The following is a 10,477-nucleotide window of genomic DNA, read 5'->3' on the forward strand; positions in this document are numbered from 1 at the left end:
GAGTGGTTCTACAGGGGCTGTTGGGTGAGCTCACTGAGTTTTGGCTCCTCCTGTGCTCTTTATGTGACCTGATCCGTTGCTTTGCCCTTTTGTTGTTAGCTAGTGCTGGTCCTCTTTTGGCCACAATGGTGGAGGGCGCTGTTGAGTCTAGATTTTTCTCACCCCCTCTACTACCTGGAGGTCAGCCTTCCTTCAGTGGGTTTGGTCAATTTCCTTCTCTTTATTCTTGTCAGCTGGTGCAGTTCTGCTCCTGGCCACAATGGTTGCGGGTGCTGTTGAAACTAGCTCTCTGTTCCCTCCCCTATCTGGGAATCAATGAAGCTCCGCCCCCTCCAAGCTTCAGCAGAAGAAATTCCCCCAGCCAAACCCACCCGGTAGCTGCCCTCAGCCCTTGGGGAGTCTCAGGTCCACTCTGGGGTTCAGGGTGGTAGGCTGCTCTAGGTTACCCAATGGTCCAGGTGGCAGGCCCAAGCTCACAGTTTATTGGTCCAGCCTGTCCCAGCGGCCCAGAGTGGGTCTGGCACAGGCGAATCTGACCAGCTACGTGCCAGGGAACTGCACTCCCCTGTCTAAGCTCGGGTCGAGTGAGGTGGCGAATAAGGGTGTCTCTGTGCACCCACATGTAGCGGCCCCAGGGGAATGCACTCACCCTGAGTACTGGCGCATGGGGTCACGGATGCAGGGGTCCCTGCATGCCCAGGTGGTATGGCCTCAGGGCACGGCACTCACTCTGGGGACAGGTACACAGGCTGGCAGGCACGGAGGTCACCAGTCGCCTGTGTGGAGCAGCCCCAGGGGAATGCACTCACCCTGGGCACCGGCGGGGGGGGGGGGTCGTGGACACAGGGGACCCTGCATGGCCAGGTTGGAGCGGCCCTAGGGGAATGCACTCACCCTGGGCTTCAGCGTGGGGGTTGCGGACGCGGGGTCCCTGCATGCCCAGGTGGAGCGGCCTCAGGGTACTGTACTCACTCTGGGGACAGGCACGCAGGCTGGTGGGCACGGAGTCTTTGTGCGCCCACGTGGAGTGGCCCCAGGGGAATGTACTCACCCTGGGCACCAGCGTGGGGGGTCACGGAGGCAGGGGTCTCTGCGTGCCCAGGTGGAGTGGCCTCAGGGCACTTCACTCACTCTGGGGACAGGCACGCAGGCTGGCAGGCATGGAGGTCTCCTTGCGCCCACATGGAGCAGCCCCAGGGTGTGAGTTCTTTTTTGTCTGAAAATATTTTTAACCCTCCGTCCCATTTAAATGAGTTTCATTAGGTAGCAGATTCTAGGTTGAAAGTTTCTTTCATTCAGTAGTTTGAATATGTCATTCCACTCTTTTCTTGACTGGATTGTTTCAAATAGAAGATCTGTTTTGATTCTTATGTTTTTTCCTTTATACTTGAGGTTTTTCCTTCATTACTGCTTTAAAAAGTTGATCTCACTCTTTGTCTTTTGTCATTTGGATTACTAACTGCTTTGGTATTGTCCTATTATGGTCTATTTTGTTTGGCACTCTTAGACTCTTGGATTTGTAGAGAAACCTCTTTTCCAAGGGTGGGGAAGTCCTCTGATATTATCTCCCTCACTACTTGTTCTTCCCCTTTCCCATTTTATTCCCCTTCTGGAATTCCTATAATTTAGAGAGTATTTCTCATTGTTCATTTAGTACCTTACAATTATTTCTAAGGTTGTGTCTCTCCTTTCTTTTTTGACTTCTTTATAACAGCTGGCTTGTAATTTGTCTTCAAGTTTGTCTGTGAGATTATCCACCTGTGTAATTCAACTATTATGGCTTGCTAATGTGTTTTTTAATTTCTTCAGTTCCATTTTTATAAATTATCTAATCTTCTGAAAGAGTCCTACTTTGGGTTGGTTGAATTGTTCATCTATAGATTTCTTAATTTCTCAGGCTAGCGACTCCTTGATTTCCATCGCTAAACCATTAAGTGTTTATTTTAGATCCTCATCTATTAGGTTCAGGCATTTGGGTGGACTTGGAGATTTGTCGGGATTTCTCTCCATATTCTCCACAGTAGATGTCTTTTTTAGCTTCCCCATTGAACTTTGCTTTTAGTGGCTTGGAGTGCTGGAGTTTCAGGAAATAAGTGCTAGGTACACTCTAACAGGAAGTTTATGATATAAATTGAAATGAATTTGCATGGATGTTAGTGCATTTGGAGAAAGGTTTGGGAAAGGAAGGGAAGGATGGAGTTTTAGTAATGGCACTGGAACCCAGATGGAGGCTGAGGGAAAGCTGGAAAGAGGGCCCCATTCAAGCTTGGTGGAGGGGATTAGAACTGGAGCATCCCTGCTCCTGCCTAGACACAGGTCTGATGTCCCCAGGGAACAAAGATTCAGCAATGGCACTGGGACCCAGAAGGAGGCTGGGAAAAGATCCAAAAGACAGCTCCATCTGCTTTTGGTGAAAGGGATCAAGGCATAAGGTTCTCTATTCCCTCCCTGGCACAAACCTTGCTGGCCCCAAAGGGAAGATAAACAGTGATGGCACTGGAACTCATAAGGAGGCTGAGGAAAGGCTGGGAATGAGGCCCTGTTCAAGTTTGGTGGCTGGAATTAGGACAAGAGCTTTCCTGCTCTTACCCAGACACAGGTCTTACTGTCCCTAAGGAACAAAATTTCAGTAATCAGGAAATCATTTTTAAATGTGCTAGTTTTGAATTCAGTTGATTTTTTAGCAAAAAAAAGAATAAAACAATAAACTGTTATTGACCACCAGTTCATTAAAATCACTAATAGGACAATAATTTTAAAAGGCCTAAAGTTAAAGTTAATTTCTTTGATGATTATCTTATGATAATCAGAGAACTTCATTTCAAATAAGTAGTAGTTATTATTTTGTTAACTGTGGATTAATAAAAAGAAGTGGAGCCAGAACAATAGCACAGTGGGTAAGGTTGATCCTTGATATCTCAAATGGTCCCCAAGCCTGACAGGAGTAATTTCTGAACACAGAGCCAGGAGTAATCTCTGAGCTCTGCTAGGTGTGTCCCCCACCTCCAAAATAAAGAACTATTTGGGGGTATGGTTATTGTGCCATAATGACATAAATTTTTTGAAAATGTTAAAGTTTTTTTTACTTTATTAAAGGAAATGTCATTTAACAAAGAAATCTTAACAAACATAAATTTCTAGAAGAGCATTGTGCTCTACACCTTAATAGGGGAATCTTCCAGAACATATACATGTGAAACAGTAATTCAGTATGAGAGTATTATCAAATGTTAGTCTTCAAATACGCATTCAGTGGACTGAGATAGAAATTTAAAATTGCAGCATGATACTTACTACATCTACATTCACAATAATTGTAATTCTCTAAATTAATGCCTAATTAGAATTCTGAATTATGTGCAACTTAGCACTTTAATTGTTTGCTGCTATTATTTATCAGTGTTTTTGAAAAATTATTTTAAAAATGGCATGTATTTCTGTTTCTTGCTTACATTGTTTGCTATGAATAATATTTCCCCGAATAAAACTATTTTGTTTGCCATTTTTCATTTCAAGTGATGTTATCATTAGGAAAAAATTTTAAATCACAAAGGATAATTTCTTAATGCTTTTCCTGGCTTTAGCTAGCAATTTGTCAGAGCAGTCCAATTTCTAAATAGTATACAAAATCAATAGAGCACAGATGGAATGCATCTGTTCACTGTTCATCTTGGATTTAGAATACCTGGGAAAGCTATTAATTTGGGCTAAGAAATTCTGAGATTGTTTGCTCTGAAAGAACAATGTAGTTCTAATAAAAATATATTTAAAGATTTAAATATCATTTAAAGTATATTCAGTCTGTACACTTTTAAAATGTGTGTGTAAATTGTATCTTAATAAAACAGGACTTTTATAAAACAGACTGAATTTTAACGTAGTTGTGTACTCTTCACCTAAATTAATGAATGAGATATTTCATCAACCTATAAAGTCCTCTTCTTGTCCCTGTGTAGATAGAACCTCCATTTACCCATTTCCAAAAGAAATAATGATTAATCTGTTTTCTCTTTCTATAATCCTGATGTTTCTATAACATCAGATGAATGGAAACATACATGCTATAAATTGTATCTAACCTGTTCATTTAGTCACATAAACCAGAATGTGGTTGAAATATACCAATGTTGTTGCACTGAACATTAGTTCAATCTTTTTTGTTACTGAGTACTCCATGGCGTGAATATACCATAATATTCTATAAATTCTGTTGTTGATGTATGTTTGGGCACTATGAGTAAAGCCACAATTATAATTTGCTCTATGAAGGGTCAAAAAGATATTATAGCAGGTAGGGCATTTGCATTGCATGCGGCCAAACGAGATTCAATCCCTTGCATTACATATGGTCCCCTGAGCACCACCAGGGGTGTTCCTGAAAGCAAAGTCAGGAACAACCTTTGAGCATCATTAGGAGTGATCTCTGAGTGAAGAGTCAGGTGTAACCTTTGACTATGGCTGGATGTGCCAAAAATTAAACAAAAAAACAAGCCCACAAAGAATCATTCTCAAAACAGAAGTCAAAGCAAAAAAAATTCTCAGGCTTGAGAATTTTTAACCTGGATTTTTCAATCTATTAAGACAAGCTATAGGATTATTTCCCTTAGTAACTCTCAGGGGAGCATGACACTGGCCCATGGAAGCCTTCAAGTTCTCCTTTTAGCACACCACACACACACACACACACACACACACACACACACACACACACACCACTTCTAGTACCTCTCTAGGCTCCCATAGGGTCTTCAGGGCCTAGCCAGTTGCTATTTTGGGTTTGACTCAGTTCTAAGGTGTTCCCAGCCTCTGGATGAACCTACTCATTTGTTAGCCTTAACTTTGACTTGTTAGCACTGTTACAAGCTATGACAGATTCATACACTTCCTTTCACTGTTTCAGACTTCTGAATCATTTCTTTGAAAATATCCAGGCTTCCATTTCTACTCTGTTCAATTTGAAATGAGGCAAATTCCAGCCCCACCAACCCACCCCGTGCAGAATATTCCCACTTTGATATGGATGTAGAAAAAAGAGAGCCCTAATTTGGAGGGTTGCTATTTAGTTTAGGAAATTGCTTTTTATTTAGTTATCCCTTTTGTTTTAAAATAAATATTTTTATTTAAGCACCATGATTACAAGTATTTTACAGTTGGATTTTAGTTGTATGTATATATATATGTATATATATGTATATATATGTGTGTATATATAAAGAACATCCCCTTGCACTAGTGCAACTTTCCCACCACCAATTCCCTCCATTTCCCTCCTCCCCACCCCTTATCTGTATTCAAGACAGGCATTCTAGCTCTCACATTCACTAACATTGTCATGGTAGTTGTCAGTGTAGTTATTTCTCTAACTGAACTCATCACTCTTTGTGGTAAGCTTTATATCGTGGGCTGGACCTTCCAGCCTTCATCTCTATTACAGGGTATAATTACCCTACTATCTTTTGTGTATATGTACACAGTTTTTTTTTTTTTTTTTTTTAGCCACTCATCTGTTGTTGGGCATCTGGGTTGTTTAATTATACTTAAGTGAAATGAGCTGTATGACAATGGCCCCAATTAGAAACTGTATCTGGCTGTTTGCTTACATTTTTTTCCCTAAGAGAATTTTCTTACGATTCCGTAACTGTTCATGATTGCATTTACCATGCACTGTTCTATTCCCAAGGTAGATAATATTCCTTACACCACTGCAGATACACCAATATGTTGTGGAAACACAAAAGAAAAGATAAAGGTCAAGGCTTACCATGGTCAGCAAACAGGGCCCAAGAGCTAGTGTAAGCTTTGAATGCCAGAGGACCTGGATGAGGCTCTTTTTCCAGGGAAACTAACTCTTGATGTAAGTCCTGAAATGTGAGTAAACCTCACAAGGCAGGAAAGTAATGAAATGGGTTAAAATGAGTCAAGTATGTAACATTTATTGCTCAGAAAGAGCTAATCACCATAGACACAATCACCATATGGACTTTGGAGGCATCTTCACTAAAAATTAGAAGCTATTTATTTTTCTCATCTTCCCCAGTTGGATAAGATAGAAGCTCTTCAAATAATCTTGGGCCCTCCTTTCCTTATTTTCTTATATCTACATTGAATCATCTGACTTATACTTTCCCATTTTCCTGGTCATGCCCAATCCTTTACCCGGAGACCTTTGGAAATATTTCTTTCTTAATTCTTAATTTTTATTCTTTTTTATTAATATTTTTATTTAAACACTTTGATTAAAATATGATTGTACTTGTACCCTCACCAGTGCAACATTCCCATTGCCATTGTCCCGAATCTCCCTTCCCCCTCCCCAACCCTACCTTTACTCTAGACAGGCTTCTACTTTCCTCATTCATTCACTTTGTTATGATAGTTCTCAATGTAGTTATTTTTCTAACTGCACTCATCACTCTGTGGTGAGCTTCATGTTGTGAACTGGACTTTCCAGCCCTGATCTTTTGTCCCTGAGAACTATTGCAAAAATGTCTTTTATTTTTCTTAAAACCCATAGATGAGTGAGACTATGTTGCGTCTATCTCTCTCCCTATGACTTATATCACTCAGCATAATAGATTCCATGTATCCATGTATAGGAAAATTTTATGACTTCATATCTCTTGATGGCTGCATAATATTCCATTGTGTATATGTACCACAGTTTCTTTAGCCATTCTGTTGAAGGGCATCTTGGTTATTTCCAGAGTCTGGCTATTGTAAATAGCGCTGCAATAAGTATAGGTGTGAGGAAGGGATTTTTGTATTGTATTTTTGTGTTCCTAGGTTATATCCCTAGAAGTGGTATAGCTGGATTGTATGGGAGCTCAATTTCCAGTTTTTGGAGGAATCTCCATATACCTTTCCATAATGGTTGAACTAGAAGGCATTCCTACCAGCAGTGAATAAAAGTTCCTTTCTCTCCACATCCCCGCCAGCACTGCTTGTTCTCATTCTTTGTGATGTGTGCCAATCTCTGTGGCATGAGATAGTACCTCAGAGATGTTTTGATTTGCATCTCCCTGATGATTACTGATGTGGAGCATTTTTCATGTGCCATTTGGCCATTTTATTTCTTCTTTGAAAAAGTGTCTGTTATATTTCTTCTCCCCATTTTTGATGGGATTAAATGTTCTTTTCATGTAAAGTTCTGTCAGTGCCTTGTATATTTTGGATATTAGCCCCTTATCTGATGGGTATTGGGTGAATAATTTTTCCCAATCAGTGGTGGCTCTTGAATCCTGGGCGCTATTACCTTTGAGAAGCAGAAGCTTCTCAGCTTAATATATTACCATCTGTTTATCTCTGATTCCACTTGTTTGAAGAATGTAGTTTCATCCTTGAAGATGCCTTTAGTCTCAATGCATGGAGTGTTTTACCTATGTGTTGTTTTATATACCTTACTGTTTCAGGTCTGATGTCAAGGTGTGTAATCCATTTGGATTTTACCTTTGTAAATTATGACAGCTGGGGTTCTGAGTTCGCTTTTTTGAAAGTAGCTAACCAGTTGTGCCAGCACCAATTGTTGAATAGGCTTTCCTTGCTCCATTTAGGATTTCTTGCTCCTTTATCAAAAATTAGGTGATTGAGGACTTCGAGGGAGGTAAAAAATGTTAGGTGATTGTATGTTCGGGGAACATTCTCTGAGTACTTAAGCCTATTCAAATGATATGAGGGTCTATCTTTATTCCAATACCATGCTGTATTGGTAATTATTGCTTTGTAATACAGTTTAAAGTTGGGAAAAGTATACCTCCAATATTTCTTTTCTGAAGGTTTACTTTAGCTATTTGAAGGTGTTTATTTTTCCAAATGAATTTCAGAAGTATTTGATCCACTTCTTTGAAAAATGTCATGGGTATCTTTAGAGGGATCCCATTAAATATGTACAATGCTTTGGGGAGTATATCCATTTTAATGATGTTAATCCTGCCAATCTATGAGCAGGGTATGTGTTTCCATTTCCAATTGTCCTCTCTTATGTCTTGGAGCAGGGATTTATAGTTTTTTTGTATAATTCCTTCACATCTTTGGTCAAGTTGACTCCAAGATACTTGAGTTTGTGTGGCACTAATGTGAATGGGGTTGTTTTCTTAATGTCCATTTCTTCCCTATCATTATTGTTGTATAATGACCATTGATTTTTGTGCATTAATTTTGTAGCCTGCCACATTGTTATATGAATCTATTGTTTCTAGAAGCTTTTTGGTAGTCTTTAGGGTTTTCTAGGTAGGGTATCATGTCATCTGCAAACAGTGAGAGTTTGACTTCTTCCTTTCCTATCTGGATTCCCTTGATATCTTCCTTGCCTAATTGCTATAGCAAGTACTTCCAGTATTATGTTGAATAGGAGTGGTGAGAGAGGACAGCCTTGTCTTGTACCAAAATTTAGAGTAAAGGCTTTTAGCTTTTCTCCATTGATGATAATATTTGCCATTGGCTTGTGGTAGATGGCCTTACCTATATTGAGAAAGGTTCCTTTCATTCCCAGCTTGCTGAGAGGTTTTTTTTTTTTTTTTAAATCAAGAATGTGTGTTGGGGGGCCGGCAAGGTGGCGCTAGAGTAAGGTGTCTGCCTTGCAAGCACTAGCCAAAAAAGGTCCATGGTTTGATTCCCTGGTGTCCCATATGGTCCCCCCAAGCCAGGGGCAATTTCTGAGCGCTTAACCAGGAGTAACCCCTGAGCATCAAACGGGTGTGGCCTGAAAAAGCAAAAAAAAAAAAAAAAGTGTTAGTCCTCATCAAATACTTTCTGTGTCTATTGATAAGATCATGTGATTTTTATTTTCCTTGTTGATGTTGTGTATTATGTTGATAGATTTACGGGTGTTAAACCATCCTTGCGGGGCTGGAGAGATAGCATGGAGGTAAGGTGTTTGCCTTTCATGCAGGAGGTCATCAGTTCAAATCCCGGCATCCCATATGGTCCTCCCGTGCCTGCCAGGAGCAATTTCTGAGCCTGGAGCCAGGAATAACCCTGAGCACTGCCAGGTGTGACCCAAAAACCACACCAAAAAAAAAATCCTTGCATTTCTGGAATGAAACCTACTTGATCATAGTGAATGACCATGATGAGGCATTGAATCCTATTTGCCATCGTTTTGTTGAGGATATTTGCATCAGTGTTCATATGAAATAATGATCTGTAACTTACTTTTTTGGCAGCATCTCGGTCTAGTTTTGTTATTCAACATGATACTGGCTTCATAAAAGTTATTTGGAAGTGTTCCCGTTTGTTTAATTTCATGAAAGAGCCTTGCCAGGGTTAGTAGTAGCTCCTCTTGAAAGGCTTAAAAGAATTCATTAATGAATTTATGTGGACTGGGGCTTTTGTTTTTGAGCAGATATTTGATTAATGTTTTAATTTCCTCAATAGTGATAGGGTTGTTTAGATATGCTACATCCTCCTTATTCTACCGTGGAAGGTTATGAGTCCAAGAATTTATCCATTTCTTCTAGGTTTTTATGTTTATTGGCATAGAGTTTCTCAAAGTTGTCTCTGATTACCCCATTTTTTGTCCCCCAATTCACAATAGAGACCAGGCAAAGGGCCTGTGTTAAGGTGTATATGGGGTGCATTTACTGTACCTCCTCTTTCTATACAATGTAAAGAACACAGCCTGTGGTAAGAATTGGGAGGCCTTATCTTTTCTTTTTTTGATATATATATATAAAATATATATAATATATATATAATATACATATATATATATATATATATAATCCTTCACCAGTGGAGTGATTACCCCTTGAATCTCTGCAATATCTTTAGTGATCTTCATTTCTAATATGGGTTATCAAGGTTCTCTCTTTCTTTGTGTTTTGCCAATGATCTACAGTATTCTTTGTTTTTCGAAGAACCAACTTCTGCTTTTGTTGATCTTTCAGATAGTTTTTTTGGTTTCCAAGTCATTGATTTCTGCTCTAAGCTGTGTGATTTCCTCTGTCTCCCTATTTTTGATTCCTTTTGTTGATCATTTCTAGTTTTATAAGCTGTGTCACTACATTATTCAGGTATGCCCCTTCTTTCTTTCTGGTATGTGCTTAGAAAGCTATAAATTTTCCTCTCACTGCTGCTTTTGCTGTGTCCCATAGATACTGATAGTTGTGTCTTCATTGTCTTTTGTTCACAGGCAAGTTTTGTTTTCCTTTTGTTTTTATCTCGGACACACTTGTTGTTCAGCAGTAGGCTGTTTAATTTCCATGTGTTAAAGATTTGCTTCTGTGTCCCTTTGTAGTTCCCATCGAATTTCAAAATCTTGTGGTCATGATGGTAGCCTGCAAAATGTTTTTGCTCTTGATTTTATGGAGGTCTGTATTATGTTCCAGCATGCGTTCTATCCTGGAGAATGTCCCATGTACATTGGAGAAGAATGCATATCCAGGTTTCTGGGGATGGAGTATTCTATATATATCTACTAGGCCTCTTTCTTCCATTTCTCTTTTCAGGGCAAGTATATTTTTGTTGGGTTTTAATTAGG

The 10,477-nt window shown here is 39.6% G+C and overlaps 1 non-coding gene across 1 annotated transcript; it reads right to left on the bottom strand.

Moving 5' to 3' along the window:
* Nucleotides 1-9,509: 9,509 nt before the first annotated feature.
* LOC126023226 (small nucleolar RNA SNORA51) lies at nt 9,510-9,638 on the bottom strand. Its single transcript, XR_007500428.1, has one exon. It is a non-coding gene; the product is annotated as a small nucleolar RNA SNORA51 (small nucleolar RNA).
* Nucleotides 9,639-10,477: the final 839 nt, after the last annotated feature.

The sequence above is a fragment of the Suncus etruscus genome, chromosome 11, assembly GCF_024139225.1.
Source record: "Suncus etruscus isolate mSunEtr1 chromosome 11, mSunEtr1.pri.cur, whole genome shotgun sequence".
In the NCBI taxonomy this organism is placed as follows: Eukaryota; Metazoa; Chordata; class Mammalia; order Eulipotyphla; family Soricidae; genus Suncus; species Suncus etruscus.